The following is an 18,436-nucleotide window of genomic DNA, read 5'->3' on the forward strand; positions in this document are numbered from 1 at the left end:
AATCCAGATCTACAATCTGGGATCATTTAGGCCTCAAGTGGCACCTGCAAGTTAAGGCGAGTCGTCTTAACCAAATCTACCTAAGTCCTACTTGGCAATATACCAACTCTATCTAACCCATCTTCATCCATCATCGATGACAATAAGAACCCTACCACTGGCTAAGTTGTTGGGATTCCTATCGTGATTGGCTTCTCCTCATGATGGGGGATTTGCAAGTGTGCAACGCATAACAAAGGTAGGACTTTGCTGAGAGGTGGGCATTGAGCATATATTAACAAAAATGACGCATTCAAGGAGCATGAGAGCAGTCTTGGGTGCTCTAAGTATGTTAAATGTCACAATTGTACGTGGGTATATAAAGAGCAATTCAAGATCTCTAAAATTGATAGGTTGTACTTCACCTAAAACTCTAATATTATGGCCTTCTTCAAGAAATGAAGCCATTAAAGTACCCACAATCCAGATCTAGTTGAGTTAGGGATTAAATATAAGGGAGACTATTGAAGTTGATTACAGAACCTTTAATCAACCTTATATGAATATTTATTATAGATATTTTTCCCATCGTAGATGTGGTGTTAAAATGCAAGTGGTTTAGTAAAAACAAGAATCTCCACAAGACAAAAATAGTTTCTATTGCTTCAACTCAAGGGAGTCTCTTGGAAAAATAGTGGAGCCATACATGCTTCTTAAACATTCTCAACAAGAATTCTTCTATAGTTTCTCCAAAAGAATCCAACTTGGAAAGTGATCGAGGTTAATCCCCATGGTCATTGTTTATTTTATGACACTTAAATACCTCAAACACACAAAGTAGCTAAGAAATTTAAAGAGGATAATAACAAGGGATATTATCATTGTGTAGGCATAGGGGTTTTCCCCACCCCCTAGTCATATTAGACGAAGAATCAAACAACCAAACTAGACCATATTGGCATCCCACAATGGGAGAGTAGTAGTAATAAGTAGAAAAAGATAGCTATTCACTAACAAAAGCTAGGAAGGAGGCTCTCGCTATGGCCATGGCATAGCCAAGCATACTCCACCCTAGTCTACACACACTCTAAATCCACACAATCGCTCAAGCAAGCATGCATGCGCGTACTCATGAACCAAGCCCACACACAAGCAAGCATGCGCGTACTCATGATTCAAGCCCACACACAAGCAAGCAAGCATATGAATAAAAAAGTAAGCAAAATAGCAATGTTGTCATTCATAATTACAACATGGAGCTCCCTTGGGGGCCAATAATATATCAAAGACAAAAAATACATCATCAAAGACGAAAAGGCAAAACCTTGGGTACACGTGTTACGGGACCTCCACCATGGCTAACCGCCCCAGCAAGAGAACGATACTTGTGAAGAGTTACATTAGTTGTGAGTAGGAAGCTACAACTAACCACCATGCTAAGCCATCAAGCTCCACTACCAACCCCTTACAAGCGCGTATACATAGCTCACACACATGCATGCGCTACTTGAAAGTAAGAAAGAGGTGAAGAGATTAGAGGACAAGGAGTATTATTCAGGTCCGCACTTACTCTTGCCAGCTTGGGCACCCAAAATTGCCCAAAACATACAACAACTAACTCAAAGAAGTGAAGTTCTAGCATGAAGGATTAAGGAATATAACAAAATCATTGGCAAGCCCAAAACTACAAGTGGCATTGCCCAATAAATACATATCTTGCATAAATATGCAGCAAATAGATATGAATGCTATTGATGATGCTAATACCGTGAAGATATACTATCACCATTAAGGTCTTAGTAGGGCCATATCACCACATCAATTGCATCCTCGACAATTGGCACAAGTCCAGTGTGTGGGAAGGTTCTTTGTGCATGTATCGGATCAAGCTGGCTAAAGAAAGCTTCCCGCGTCTGGTGAAGGGTTTGAGGGTGTTGCACGTATATGCTGCATGCCATGGCCATAAGCAAGTGTTGATGATGTCTTCAAAAGGTTTGCAAATGATGTGAAAGATGTGTTTCACACTTGTGAAGATATCTAGCACTCTCAGGACACTACCTTTAGATCATATAAGATATCAATAAAATGTGCTTCTTCATTGAGCCAATCCTTGGTAAGAAAGCTATGAGATTTAAAAAGCAGCACATATGGAAATGACTATGGGATCTCAAATGTGGCGATGATCCTATATATACTTAAAGATTATCTCGGGGTGCACTATTAAGAAACCCTATGTATCACACGTGCATTTAAGGGGATATTTAAAAAACCTTTTTTCTTTATAAACTTACGAAGATTTTTCCAAAATCGATAAAAATTTTTTTGGTAAATTTACTTTAAAATTTTGAATTAAAAAACCCCTTCATTTGAACTGACATGCTATACTTACATATTTTTAGGTAAACCCCTCGACAAGACTACCTGTAGAAAGTCTACCATATGCAACTATTGTGTGTAGATGGTAGGACATGATGCAAGTTGTACCAAATTTATCGGTCTTCATCATGGAAACACTTAATTGCTTTTACAACCACACTCACAAGACTAAAAAATAGTATGGATCAATTATGAACTCCAATGGCACTCTTTGGTATTCTTGGTAATACTCCATTTTTTAAATGTATGAGATATGCCATTGAGGCTGGATCCCCAAGATCTCACATGTTATTCTTATGGCTTCTTCTAGTGTTGGCATTTCATCTTATTCCCCTCGTGGTGGGATCAAGCAGCTCTTCCTCCAAGCTAGAAATATCACGGCTCTTGTAATCAGGCTTATCTTCAAAAATTATGTGAGTTTCAAAGGCATGGAAGAAAATTCATCCAAAAATATCAGCTAACCATATGACATCAACTACATTACATTCTTTGGCAGCTCTTGGTAAATGCTAGTTTGGCTTTTATTGTCCAATATGTATGGGATGTTAACAACCATCAATAAGGATGATGTTGTTGAGGGGGGAAGCAGCAAAGTAAAAAGCAGTGCACAGGAACAAGAGTCAAGGTCTTTTCCTGAGCCTAATGTCTTAGACAATAAAGTTAACACTAAATAATGGGTAGGCCCAAGGCTCAGAGAATATGACCTAGAGAAACCTGAGAAAACATGCTTTCCTCTTATTAGACTCAGTTCGTTTTAATTATTCTTACTATCATAGTCTGTTGTGGCTTTCATCTCTGTATCCCCCGGTCTGTAACATAGTCCTTGGATTGATATTTAGTTTTTCCTACTATTGTAATCCAGCCTCCTCGGTTTAACATAATATTCGATTGGCTTAATGCTTTTCACATATCGAGGTCGGAATGGGATCAGATGTTCTGCGTATTACTAGGATGCCTAGACGGAATGAACACACTTGATTAATGTCTTCCTTCCACCTTTATTGGTTGGTCATAACGTGTTATCATTGGTAGAACACTCGAGTCATGGTTCTAGGGGATGCAAGGTTGAATGGTGGCTCTGCGGTTTGTCTTGATCGCTCTTGAATCGGAGAGATACGAATGGGAAGTTTTCATCAATAGCATTCCATGAATTATTGTATATGAAATGAATTGAACACGAATGATCCATCGCTCACATTCTACTAGGTTCTTGAGCAAGGCAAAGTCTGCATGGAAGAGCCTGCGCCTCGGTCGATCCATATTATAGGAATGATCTCTGTATAACACCCCTATTTTCGGGAATGAAACTTAGGCAGATATAGATTAACGATAGATTATATGCCTTCCAAGTAGAGGATATGGGTTCGATTCCCGTTATCCGAATTGATAGGTAGGGCAAGGGATGGCTACAGGTCATGGCTATAGGAAAACGGTGCCATTTATTTTGAAAAATCTCGTATATAGAAAAAACACAAATTAAACCATGAATCACAAAATCGTACACAACATGACGTTGGGACGGGTGAGTCTCACACACCCCAGGGTGGAGACGAATTTCTCCAGGGGCCCTATCTCCCAAAAACTGGCTATAGTGGCGGTTGTTGGGGGCCCCACATGGTTCAAGGTTTCTTTTTCTTGTCAATTTTACTCTTCCTTTTGGAGTAACTAATTTTACTATTCCTTATTCAACTTTTTCACCAAAAGATGCCAGATATAATTCTATTGGTTACCCATTAACTTCTCTTAAGATTGCACGGGCTCCCTGGCCCTACCACCTTCTCTCTTACAACCTCTCTTTTACGGACTTCCCTCCGGCTTACTTCTTCAGGATCTAAGCCCTATGGTCTAGGTAAAGTTGTTTGTTCTCTCTCTCTCTCTCTCTCTCTCTACTAAATCACTCGCAGCCCTTATCTGGGACCTCTTTCCAGCCTCCGTCCCCACCCCACACCTCTTCCTGGGTTGAACCACCCGCTCCACTACCGCAGTGCGTCCGATCACCCCTAGCACTACCGTGCTCATCACCCCGGTTGATTTGTTCAAACATTACCTTAAATCTATTTAAAAGATGTGAGGGTTCGAGAAAGCTAACAGAAAAGAGGCTAGAGGACATAGGAAAAGCGCACTCCAATATAGAAGAAATATGGGCTACACAGAGTAATTCTTGATAACATCCCGGATGATAGAATTGACTTCGCTATGGGCATTTCTGTGAGGTGCACCTCATCGGGGCTAATAGACTATGTTATGGATACTTTGTCACAAGAACATTGAACAGTTTTGACCAAAAAGCCAAAAAACTGAGAAATTGGAATTGTATTATTAGTGCACTGAGGATAGACCTATAAATGGTCTTTTTATGAATTTTTTAAAGTTTTTACCATTTCTTATCTCTACCACGAGTAGCGCCGCCACATAGCGCTCATGTGAGACCTCTTCAAGGTGGTCTTCATGTTGACTCAAACTATAAACCACGAGCAAATAGGTGGGATGGGGGCTTGATGAATCCCCCCTCCCACCGGCTGAGTGCCTTAAGGCATTGGTTTGCTAAATCAACATACAAGAAGATTGTATGATGGGTTCGAATCCTATTTCCTCCTCTACAAATAATCGTGATTACCTGTTTGGTCAACTAGACATAGGTTGGCTCATAGGCTTGCCTTTGGGTTCAGAAAGGTGTCGAGATCTCACAAGTCAAAGCGAAGAAGTGGCGTTGTTGTCTCATACGCGTGTGGTTTTCCATGGAAAAACCCAAAATCGGGTGATCTAACGTAGGATTTACACTCCTCAAACCAACAAATCTGGTCACAAGAAATGAATGAAGCCTGAACCATACCTTCGGGAGACTGAACGACCCGAGGGACTAACTACAGGGACTGTACTTCCCAAAGGGAAAGGGACTACCAAGAATCTAGTAAAAGAGATCGAATGGTTCAGAGAACAATATAAAGATATAAATAGAAAAGAGTCCCGTAGTGTCACATCAAACTTTAGAGTCAGTTGGAAAGGCCTCAATGTCTTCTAAAGTGACATGTTACTTAATCTAGGTATAGACCCCAATAGAAAGAGGGAAACCGTGTATGACGAGAATGGGCTATGGGTTGATACATTGTCCTTCAAGAATAGTGTTGTGGTACGCAACAATTCTCTACAAAACAAGTACTAGAAATCAGAGAAGGCGGATAAACCCGCCCAACCCGCAGATAGAAGTGCCCTTCCCCTACAATCCCAAACGTCAAGTTCCATGCCAAGGCTAGACCAATATGTTAGGGAATGCGAGAGAGAGATACGCAATCTTGAGAAAAACTTATTGAAAGAAATAAAAGGGTTTTCCTATCAATCACAAATTGAATCAATTCGTAAGAAGTGGGACACTATAAAGGAAGAAGGTGTGGTGGTGGATTCTACCTACTCAAATAACGTCAATGTTGGCGGAGTGAGACTGATGGGGACCTACACGATGATTAGTGCATGGGAAAAGGAATGGAGCACAAAGACAAGGGTAAAAGGACCAAACAATCACATCTAGATACTGAGACCATAGCGCCTGGGTACGCAACAACCTCAACCAAATCTACCAAACGAATCAAGCCTTTAGGGGCGGTCACTACGTGGGCCGGGCTGGCTGTTGAGGGCCAAAGGTTGCCCAATATATGTTACTATACACTAGCACAAACTGATGGGAATTGGGAGGAATGGGATTGGCTATCCCATTATGAGGCTCATCTGGACAGAGAGCCTATACCGTTACTTGGAATCCCAAAATTCAAAGACAGCTTTCTTTGGTTAGGTGTATTATGGGTCAAAGTCTCTCTCCCACCACCGTCAATATTTACTCGAACAAATTGGATAGAAGAAGGAAGGAAAGATTCAAGACTTCAATCAAGAAAAGAGAAAAAGAGGCTTTCACTCCGTAAAACCAACAGAGCGTTTTCAATCAAACAAGATATTCAATCCACCCATATAGATATATCTATATATGTACATATTCATATGTACGTATTCTTTGCTCTCTATTTTGTAGAACCTTTGTTCTTCACTCTCTTCGTTCTTCAAAAACCAACTCTTTGTTCCCCTATCAAATTATTCCCATGATATGGGCAATACGATACTGGCATTATCAATGTGTTGAGCAAGGAAAAACTGAAGATGGATTGGCTCTTGGATTTACAAAAAACCAAACGGAGCGCGTTTGAGACCTTATGATGGCCTACCTCACCCCTAGACAAAAGGGCAATCAGTGCCAAGGTCCACACCTGAAATACTGTCGATAGGCACCGGAATAGGAACAACAAACAGTGCTTATGGAAGAGTGCAGTCTCATACCCGATCAAGGAATTTGATAAGGTTTCGCAAGACACTTCAACATATACCTGACGTTAGCAAGGCCCAAGGTTTCTACCTTGGGCCTTGCATTCTCGGAACACTTAATGAATGATGCCTAGTGTGCAGGACTAGTGGAAATCCATCGTGTCCGCGAACTCTCGATAGTGAAGGCGCAGAGTGACCCGATTACTGGATACCTACAGGTCATAAACCATAAGCCTTTAGCCTTATGCAAATACCATCATCATGAATAAGTGGTCCTTAGAATGGGGTGAGAATGGAAGAACTACTAGAGGCGTTCCGAAAACAAAACTCGAAGGGGTAGAGGCACCCTCTCTCCTCGGGGAAAGTGGGCCAGAGGCCCTAGAAATGGCCAACTTCCTTCCCCGGCGGCCTAGGAAGTTGGCCATTTTGCTAAGTGTTCCTTTTGGAACCCGGCCTTCCTTTTAGTCAAGTGGCTAAAGCCCCTGGCTGGTAACATTAGGAACTCAATGGAGTCTTCTTGGGCCCTTTAATTTGGACGTTTAGTGAAATGCTTAAAATGCTAATCCATCTTTGACCAAGCCTAGAGGCCTAGTCCTAAAAGCATATATTTGATTTTTCACAAAAACAAAAAAAAATAAAAAAAAAGGAGATATTCCTAGATCTGGCCACCTAGGTGACTTTAAAGCTTTGTAATGGACTGTCAGTCAGTTATCATAGCCTGCAGCAACCTTTTCGAACTCCAAACATTCCAAAAATTCGTCACTTTCTTCCCCCCTTTTTTGTGTGTACACCAGATCTCTTTCTCTCTCTAAATCTTCTCTCTAAAACGCCCTGCACTCCTTCTCCATGGAAAAAAGCGTCTTTCTCTACTCCAAAAGCCATAGCTAACAGATCTGTACTCCTAAATGAGCCTTCTCTCTCCAAACCCACAGTAGTAGCCATGGCTTGCAGGGAAGAAGCTTACCATGAGCATTCTCTCTATAGTACTTGGTCCTCTCTCCATAGCTAGCAGGTTTGTACTCCTAAATGAGCCTTCTCTCTCCAAACCCACAGTAGTAGCCATGGCTTGCAAGGAAGAAGCTTACCAGGAGCATTCTTTCTACAATACTTGGTTCTCTCTCCAAACCCACAGTAGTAGCCATGACTTGCACAGAAGAACCTTTTCATGATGTATTCTCTCTCTATATTGCTTAGCAGCCATAGCTTGCACTAAAGAAGCTTCCCATGATGCATTGTCTCCTTTGCATTTTCGTCTCACCATTGCCAACCCTCTCTATGTTTCTTTGGCTCCCTTTCTGGCTTCTTTCTCTATCCACAATGCAGCTCTAGAGAAGCAACCCTCATCTCCATTCTTCCCATTATTTTTTGATACCATATCCTGCTCCTTCCACTCCTATTCAACCCAAGCTTACAAGCCTACTTTCTTGTAGATGGCACTACAAGACATCACCAATAAGCCTTCTAAGATCCGCCTTCAGGTTGATTTGGAGACAGAATACGCAACCCTACGCAGTAGGCATGTTGCACGCAATATTTCATACGATCAGCTTCGAATGCAAGGAGCAAAGGCCATTGATCTTTGGATTGATGGAAATCTTTATCCACCAGATCCAATATCTGGTGCCCCTCCACCATTCAAAAGCATCACAAGCCTTCTTAAGTTTGTTGGTGATGGTTTCAATGGGCTTCTTGGCTATTGTAGGAGATTACACATGTTGTGGCTAGATGAGGCAGCTGAAAAGAGGCAAACACAATTTGCCTTCGACCAGCTTCAAGCGGCATCGACTAAGCAGATCAATAGTTTGATGCAGAGGATTAAAGAGCTCTCAGAGGAGCTTGAGGTGCAGAAGAATAATCTAGCGGATCGTGTGCGCACAATAAATCAATTTACCGATAATTATGTTCGTCTTCAACACTCCACTCGTAATCTTCGGCGTCGTGTTCACTATTTCACTCACCTTCCCATGGGATATCACGCAAGGCAAAGAAAACGTAAAGTGTTGGGTTGCTTTCTAAGACAGCAGGCGCATGCAAGAGGCGTAAACAAACAACCAGGTAAAAATTTTTGTAGGAATTATAGCAGCTTTGAGAAGCAATTAATGAATAAAGCATCTCTCATGGGTGACTCTTGCAATTGTAGGGCTTGTGCAACACCTATACTAGGATGTAACAACGCTGAGGACAATGTTAATGCCTCCCTTCTTCAGCATGTCCTTCAGGAGAAGGATATCATGGAAATGATAACAGGTTCTGGTAATGATAAGCTGCGGGAGACCCTTCGTCAACATTTCTTGAAGGAAATCAAAGAAATTGTCACACCCAAAGAGATGCTTGATATATGTGACTCAGTAGGTATTAGCCAGAAAGGTTACAGAGCAATGTACAGGTCAATCACTTTAGGGTTGCGAGCAAAGGGAGTTATGCAATCCTTGCTTCCAACACTTTATAGCTTACAGATGGCAAAGAAGTGTGCTAATGGTGATATTGCATCCATGTTCGAGGGTGGGTACCAGTGGGTGGAGGATATTATGCCAATGCCAACAATCAAACCCTTTGAATACAATGCATATAACAATGTCTACATTGACATGGAAGTGCTACAAAAAGCAATGATTCAGTACTATGGCCTCACACTTGAAGAGACAGGTGGAAATGCCGTGTTTGTCTTGGCCTCACACTTGAAGAGACAGGTGGAAATGCCGTGTTTGTCTTGAAGCTGGATGAATGTCAAGTGGTTAAAGGTCAAAGACTGGAGCGTGTTAGTTTAACCTTGATGAGCCGAGCACTTAGAGGAAAGCTTTTAGAGACCCAAGAGTTGGATGCAACTGAAGACAGCAACAATAGGGGTCAAGGGCATAAGCAAGACTACTACGGCATTCAATCAGAGAAGAACATCTGGTGGCAAGCAGCATGGGTCCTCCCAAAAGAGAACCATGATACCTTGAGGTGGTATTTTGAACGGTCTGGCATTCAACATGTCGTCTCTTGTCAGGTCAATGGTCAGAAGCTTGATGTTCCCGGAATAGGCTGCTTTAACGTTGAATGGCACTTGGGTGGCGATCTAAAAACCTTAAAGTGTATGTTGGGTTGTAAAACAGGTGCGAATACTATATTCTCATGTGTTTATTGTTGTCATTCCAAGACAGCAGTAGACTCAAGAGTAAAAGGGAAACAACCTAGCAAAGGCAAAAGTCAAAAACAGGTGGGTGCAAAAAAAGCAATCGTTTTTTATGCTGAACAGAGGAAAGGATCAAAGGTATGGCATAATGGCATATTAAGTTGTGACCAGAGCAAGCCACCTAGTTATGACCAGGAGGACAATGCTTGGAACCCAATCTTGGAAATTCCACTATGTCAAGTGCATGTGTGCACATTACATGCAAGACTCAGGATTTTGGATAAGCTATTGATGCTCCACATAAACTATGTCTGGAACATGGAGCCCGAAGATCGACGAGAAGAGTCAATACGTGCACTAGAGGGTGTACTTTCCTCTATGGGATTACATGCTGGAGCAGTGGTCTTGACAAAGGACAGAAAATCAAACCCTACACAAGACAACCCTAATAAAATTTGCATGGGTGGATCAAAGGCAAGACACTTGCTATCAAACCACTTGGGTTCTCATAGCCACACTGACTTTGAAATTTGGAAGAAGATATGTGATGTCATAACATATCGAGGAAATGATGCCAGGCTTGGCCTAAAACGTGCACATGTATGGGAGGTGTGTAATAAAATGGTCGATCTTTTAGAGCGACCTCACCTGGATGACCATGGTATTGAGGCACTTAAACAAGCCACTTGTAGATTCACAGAAGAAATGGTCGAGGCATGGGGAGAAACACACATTACTCACTACATGGCAATGTTGTATTTCTTGTGTCCTTGTAGTATGTTCTTCATACTGTTTGTTGACTTTTTGTAATTTTCTATGCAGCATATATTGTATGCACGGGCCATACTTTCTCGATAGATATGGCTTTTTAGCACTTTGGAGCAATCAAGGCATGGAGAAATCACATTACCAAGCAAAGGCTGTGTATTTTAAGGGCACTCGCCATGGTGGTGGCAAAGTCAAGAGTAATGCACTCCATGAAATGTTCAACTGGTTCTATCGCGTTCTGGTTGGCAAAAAAAGGCAGAAAAGTCGCGGTAATTTGTCTCTTAGGCGTCAAATAATGAAAACTATTAATGCAAGAAGAACTGAAGGATACAACAGATCAAATGCTAGGGAGAGACTATGGCAGTGGGTAGCAAGCAAGCGTCGGTGTGGTTCCTCATGGGCTTAAACTCTCTGATTATAATCTTTTTGTGTTTTTAAATTTTCTAAAAGTTTTAAAAAATTATATTTATAGACATATTTAAGTCATTTTTCATTTATAGCCACCACATTTCAATTTCTTCTTTGTACTCTACTCTCTCTTGCCCTCCCACTATCTCTTGCACTCGTACATACCTAGGCCATGCCAGAAGAACAGGAGCAAGACTTGCGGTTTTTCGATCAACTCGGCCCACTACCTGCTACAGCAAAAAGGACAAGTCTACCTATCGTATCAGAGCAAGAGGCAAAGGAGATGAGAGAAGAAGAGCGCAGGAAGGAGGCCGAAGAAGCGCAACGCAGGAAGGAAGCTGAAGAAGCAGAGCCTAGTAGAGAAGCAGAAGAAGAGCGACGTCGAAAAGAAGCCGAGGAAGGTCAAGGGCAACCACCGGAGATTGTTATTGAGGCCGACACCCTAGAACAGCTAGAGGTTATCTTACAGAACAGGGAGGTCGAGCTCTTGTCCTATGGCATCACGAAAGATACCATTGACAAAGAGTTTGCTCTTGTGAGGGCATCTTGGGAGACAGAAATGCAAAAGAGACAGCAGCCCAAAGAGAACGCAAGGAAGGCAAGCCAAGCACAGCCACAGGCAGCCACAACATCCAGACGTCCAGTCAAGAAGTGTGGTAAAAGAATGGAGGGCAAGTTTCGGGACCAACAAGAAGAGGAAGAGCGTGCACAAAAGAAAAAGAAGTTCAGGTCTGAACGACCACCGTGGGAGAATCAAAGACCACCACCGCCTCCACCAGTTACAAAGAAGAAGAGAAAATGGAGGCCAGGGACAGTCGCGCTACGAGAGATTAGGAAATATCAGAAAAGCACAGATCTTCTCATCCCCAAGGCACCATTCTCTCGACTGGTGAGAGAAACAATGGAAAAATATTCTGACAGGGTTGACCGCATACAGAGCACAGCTCTTGAAGCTCTTCAAGAAGCTGCTGAAGATATTGTAGTTTCTGTTTTTGAAGACTCAGTGCTAGCTATGGTACATGCCAAGAGAGTTACTTTGAAGCCTGTAGATATGTCCCTAGCCCTACGTCTACGTTTAGAGCGTAGCCTTCTACCTCAATAGGCTAACCCACTTTGTAAATCTCCCTACAAAATTTTGTAATGTTCCCAAATTCCTTTGTAGCTTTTTCACACATTAATAAAAGCTTTGTGAGTTGTGTTACATTCTTTGTTGAGTCCATTTTTTTGTATGCTCAGTGCCAATGAACATTTCATTTAAAAAATATAAAAGCACTATACACACACGAAAAAACACACACAAACACACACACACACACACACACACATATATATATATATACACACAAACATATATACACACACATATATATACATATACAAATATATATACATATGCACATATATATATATATATGTACACACACACACACACATATATATGAATATTTATATATACAAAAAATGTAGATCCTATAAAGTCACCTAGAGACCCTTATAGAGTGCCTTATGAGCCTCAAGGCCAAAAAAATAAAAAAAAATAAAAAAAATGCCATGTGCGCTATGGCGCGTTAATCACTAGTTTGACCAGGTCAAAATGTCGATTTACGCGCCGTAGCGCACATGGTATTTTTTTTATTTTTTTTTGATATCTTTGGTCTGGTGAGGCTCATAAGACCCTTTAGGTGCCCTAACAGCCCCAAATCTTATATATTTATATAAGATATTATATATATTTATATATATCTTATAATAGCCTTAAAATCTTATAATATCTTATGTCTTATATATATATATATCCTATATATATATATATATTATATATATATATATATATTTCAATAGCCCCAGAATCTTATATATATATATATATAGGTGCACACACACACACACACACATATATATATATATACACACACAAACATATATACACACATATATATACATATGCAAATATATATACATATACACATATATATATATATATATATATATATATATGTACTCACACACACACATATATATGTATATTTATATATACAAAAAAGGTAGATCCTATAAATGCACCTAGAGACCCTTATAGAGTGCCTTATGAGCCTCAAGGCCAAAAAAATAAAAAAAAATAAAAATAAAAGCCATGTGCGCTACGGCGCGTTAATCGGTACTTTGACCAGGTCAAAATGTCGATTTACGCGCCGTAGCGCACATGGTATTTTTTTATTTTTATTTTTGATGTCTTTGGTTTGGTGAGGCTCATAAGACCCTTTAGGTGCCCTAACAGCCCCAAAATCTTATATATTTATATAAGATATTATATATATTTATATATATCTTATAATAGCCTTAAAATCTTATAATATCTTATGTCATATATATATATATCCTATATATCTTTTATATATATATATGTATATATATGTATATATATATGTATATATATGTATATATATATCTTTCAATAGCCCCAGAATCTTATATATATATATAGGTACACACACACACACACACATATATATATGTATATATATACATATATGTACATATATATATACATATATGTGAGTGTGTATACATCTATAAATACAATATTTTTTCATACCGCTCTAACCCAATCTCGATTACTTTTTTTAATCACGATCTCAATTAAAATGAATCCTAAACAATATTTTCTATGAACACATGAACAAAATCTTAAAATTGCGAGGCTTGAAATGGTATATCACAAGTACGCCAGGAAAAATCACAACTTACAATGCACAACAAAAAAATTTTATTAAACTTGGAAGAGAAATTTGCATTACATCTTTTTAATAAGCTCTTGGAAGAGCTCAGGAGAGAGAGTTCTAGAGGCTGGTTTCTGGCCTAAGCTTTGGAATACATCACTCGGCTCATTGATTCCTTGAGCCTGAGAAAGGGCACAATGGCCTAAAACTGGGCCGGGATGGTTGCCCGTGAAGCAATACAAGGCAGCTTCCCTAGCTACCAAAATACATTTATTTATGTTCGAGGCTAAGGGGTTCTCCGATAAGACTGCACTAAGTGCTTTACATTTTAGGAGCTCGGCATAGGTGATCTCTGCATAGTCTAAATGAAAAACCCGCACTATGTCGGCTCTGAGGGCAGGTATGTAGTGCCAAAGGGATGCATCTCGACCCTCTGACTTTGGCCGCGTTCCTCCTACGCGCATAGCAAACTTGTCCACTTCAAAAGCAGTCTGTCAACATGTCAATATAGAAGTTAGGAAGCGTGAAATGATACAACTAAAAATAATTTGCTTTACAACTAAGAAGTAAGGACATACCTCAGTTGCATCGTCACTTGCAACTAGTTGCTCATTCGTCAAGTTTATGCTTCCTTGGTCTTGAGCATCGCCAGCAACCAAGGGCATGTGTGGTTCAAAGGCAGCTACGCTCTCATAGAATTGCACTTCTTGCTTTATTTCAACGAGCGCTTTGGCCACTACAACTTCCAAGGTACTGCTACCAATATCATATGCAAGCGCTTTTGTGAGGTTGTCATCTTCAAAAGAGATTTTCACTTTTCCTTTGTCTTGACCCCCAGCATTCACGGCAATAATAGAAAGTGCCTCATCCTCACGAAACCCGAGTGTCTTGGCAATGTCATCCAAAAACAAAAACTCTTTCCCATCAATAATGATTGGATGCAAAGACATGATAACAAGGTCTGGGACCTCCTCGAGTACTTCATCGCCCTCTAGAACTAGGTCCGGAACCTCCTCGGGGACATTATCTTGTAGAGCCACCAATGCCATTGAGGCCTCCCATTGTTCTGTAACATTCTCTTCCTCAGCATGGGCCTCTTGGACCTGCTCCATTAGCTTTACTTTGCCCTTTTCTTTTTCCTTGCCACTTTCTTTCGCCACACCCTCTTGTAACAGAAGGACCAAAACCATGTCCCAGCTTAGGAAAGAAGTGCCGATGTTGCCCATTTGTAGATCCAGGAGTAAGTCTTCCTCCTCATTTCTGTAGTCCTTTTCTGTGAGGGATTTTGAAAACCTGGATAGGCGAAATCTAAAATTCTTCTCTTCCCTGAATATGTACTTGATGAGGTCAACTGGAACCCATAAGCCCTCATCACCCTCAAACATGATGGAGTACGTGCTGATGTGTTCATCCATATACTGAATGACATCTGTAAAAGCATCCGCGTGTAGATGCATTGTTGCACGCACATCAATTGCTCCCTCAAACATAGGGACGATCTCATCAACCCTATGAAGTAACTCAAGCTTTCCTAGCTGTGCAATAAGTGCGTCAAGTAGAGGTGCCATGACTATGAGTGATTGGAGGAAATAGAGAGTGTGTGATACAGAAAGGTGTGCGAAATTGAGAGCAAGTGTTAGGAGAGAACGATAATTGTCAATTGATGTAAATGAGTAAAGTATCGTTTATAAATGAGCGACCTTGTTATAAAATTTTTAAAAACTTTTAAAATTTGTAAGTACCAAAAAATTTTAAAAAAATGGTATGCGAAAGCAAGAACGTATCCTTCCATCGCAAGGTCATTTCCAATTTACTAGTGGCTCACGCCACAGATGCTTGTGTGACCAACCTTACACTATCACAAAAAAATAAAACTTGCACAAGACAATTGAAAAACCTTAATAAGACAGTGAGGCAAAAAAATTGAAATTGTAATTACTTCAATTCAAGATTACATATCCAGTGGTTATCTGATAGCTACACAGCCAGGGAAAGTAATTTCTCTACAAAGAAAAGATCGTTCCTGCCTTTTGCACACTACTCTACCATTGATTATCAAAGCAAAATCACCACTCATTCAGTGAGAATCGAAGAACTAAGTAGTCACGTAAGTTGGCAAGGGACCAGTCATCATTCACAGTAACATCTTCTACATCCCCACCTTGCATGGATATATGTAGCACACCCTGTTCTATAGAGGTTGTGTCGGAGTCTAACGCCTCCCATTCTCCATTTGTAAGCTTCCATCGCCTGTAAGGAAACGCAATGGACAACTGTTGCTTGGCAATATGATAGCGCATCACAACCTTCTCAACTATTACTCCGCATCTGATGGTGTCTCCATTGTGTTGAACAACTTTTTTATCCCATGCAGGTGATAAGAAACAAGTCAGAGCTCTCTCCCCCTTTGCAATCCATAAAGTTGGGGTACAATGTGTGTCACTTGTACGGAACAGGTACACAAAGAGGTGTAGAGGTATGAAGCAGGTTATGGTTGCTTTGTGAGATCCATATGTGCACTTCATAGCATTTTGCACCTTGCTTTCGATCTGCAAACAAGCCATGGCCACTGAAGCATTGTCTGGAATTGGCCATTCAATAGATGTGAGAGTTGGCATAGGTTTTGGAACTAATTTTCCAGTACCATTTGCTGTCGTGGGAACCACATATGTATCCTCATAGAAGAAGATGTTTCGTGCAAGAAGTTGTGCAGCTGGACACCCTCCAAAGATTAAACTACCAAGCTCCACATGGTATGCTTCAAAGGTTCCTGAAATTGCCTCCATAGGCTCCCACTCACTATAGTTTGAGGGAAAAATATCTACGCACAGGAATCCAAGAACAATCAAAGCAGTGCTCAGTATACCATTATTAGCACACAATTGATTTAAAAACAAGAATATAAAGTGGTGAAATAACTTACAATTTGCAGGAAATCGTTGACGTTGGTCATGGTCTGCTAGTTTCAGCTCTGTTGCCTTGTAAACATGTTGGACCTTGGCTAGCTTTTTTCCATCACGATCTTGTTTGAGCTCCAATATCCGCCCTTTCCAATGGTGACTTTGTATATCAACGTATCGCTTTGACACCTTGTGGGTTCCTCTTGTACTAGGCTGCATCGTAATCCAATTCCACTTCTCGTACTGTTTGATGTTCCAGTGCCCATCCTCATCTTGACCACTGCTACAAGAGAGAGATTGAATACTGATCGGAGGCCTTCGAGCTCTAGAAGAAGACATCAGATGTATATATTAGAGAGATTATAAACCTTGATGGCAAAGAAAAATAGAATGGTGAGAAAAAAACTTAGACTAGGGAGATGTAAAAAAGAGAAGGAGTTGTAGAGCAAGTTCCAAGGGCTTGGCTGTGCTATTACTGCACTTTGAAAGAGGATATTCGAGGGGGTGAGAGGAGACAATGAGTAAGATTATGAGAGCCAAAGCATTTGCAACTCAAGCTTCCATAGCTTGGCTCCACTGTTACACTCTGTAAAAGGAGGTTGGACAAGGTAGAAGGATGAAGTAAGGAAATGTAAGTGAGGATCAAACTTCCCTAGCTTCTGAGAGGAGGTTGCAGATCAAGCTTCCATAGCTAAGCTCTGCTGTTACACTCTGTAAAAGGAGGTTGGACAAGGAAGATGGATGAAGTAAGGAAATGTAAGTGAGGATCAAACTTCTATAGCTTCTGAGAGGAGGTTGCAGATCAAGCTTCCATAGCTAAGCTCTACTGTTACACTCTGTAAAAGGAGGTTGGACAAGGAAGAAGGATGAAGGAAGGAAATGTAAGTGAGGATCAAACTTCCATAGCTTCTAAGAGGAGGTTGCAGATCAAGCTTCTATAGCTATAGATCTAGGTTTCTGAGTGAAGAGAGAGGTAGATCAAGAGGCAGATAGCTAAAAATAATCACCTCCATTAGGCAATGGCAAATTAAAGGGCCCAAAAAGACTCCATTGAGTTCCTAATGGTGCTATTTGCCACTCCTTTAACATAACGAACGTTGAGGGTGCCCCAGAATGCAAGTTATATTTCCGAAATGGAGATTGTAGTGGAAGGCCTCATGATGAGATCGATTCAATAGTGTCCGTGGAAGCCATATGTAGTGGAAGTCACACGCACGGTTATGAAGGGGTTTGCATCTATACGTGGAGTGTGGATGGGAGCCTGTGTCACCCTATTCGTTCTATGATCTATGGATCTACTAGAATCACTAACTTTGAAGAATCAGCCAAGACTTTCACTGGATATGAAATCACTTTGCTCAGTGGATATGAAATCACTTTGATCAGTGCTTAATCTAGTGGTATCTTTATGGGGATCCCATTCATTGCTGCAGGTTTCTCATCCAAGATCACTACAGTTTCTTTTTGAGCGACGGCCTATGGGTGCCGGCAGATTGCAGCCAATCTCAGTATTACGAGGCCACCTTATGCTGGAGTGTGGAACCCATCACTACCTCGTAAGAGCATGAGACCATAGCATGTTACAAAAGCACGGTTGGGAGCTAGGAGGTGAGGGGCACCACGTGAACTCTATAGTGTCACATGAGAGAAGCCGCACGCCTGGTGAATCGAAGTTCCAGTCAACTAGCCACCCGGCTCGTGCCACAAGCACGGTGGAAACATGTGAACGCATGCTGGTGTGCTTCCTGCCTGTCGAGATTAAGCAGTGACAAGGCCTAGATTAGAGGAGCTCGAAGCAGCTGCATGAAAGTCCATTACTCAACCCCTTGGGGACAATTAACGAAAGGATATCCCGAGAC

Source organism: Cibotium barometz, chromosome 7 (assembly GCF_041138505.1).
Source record: "Cibotium barometz isolate CiBa-2024 chromosome 7, ASM4113850v1, whole genome shotgun sequence".
Classification (NCBI taxonomy): domain Eukaryota; kingdom Viridiplantae; phylum Streptophyta; class Polypodiopsida; order Cyatheales; family Cibotiaceae; genus Cibotium; species Cibotium barometz.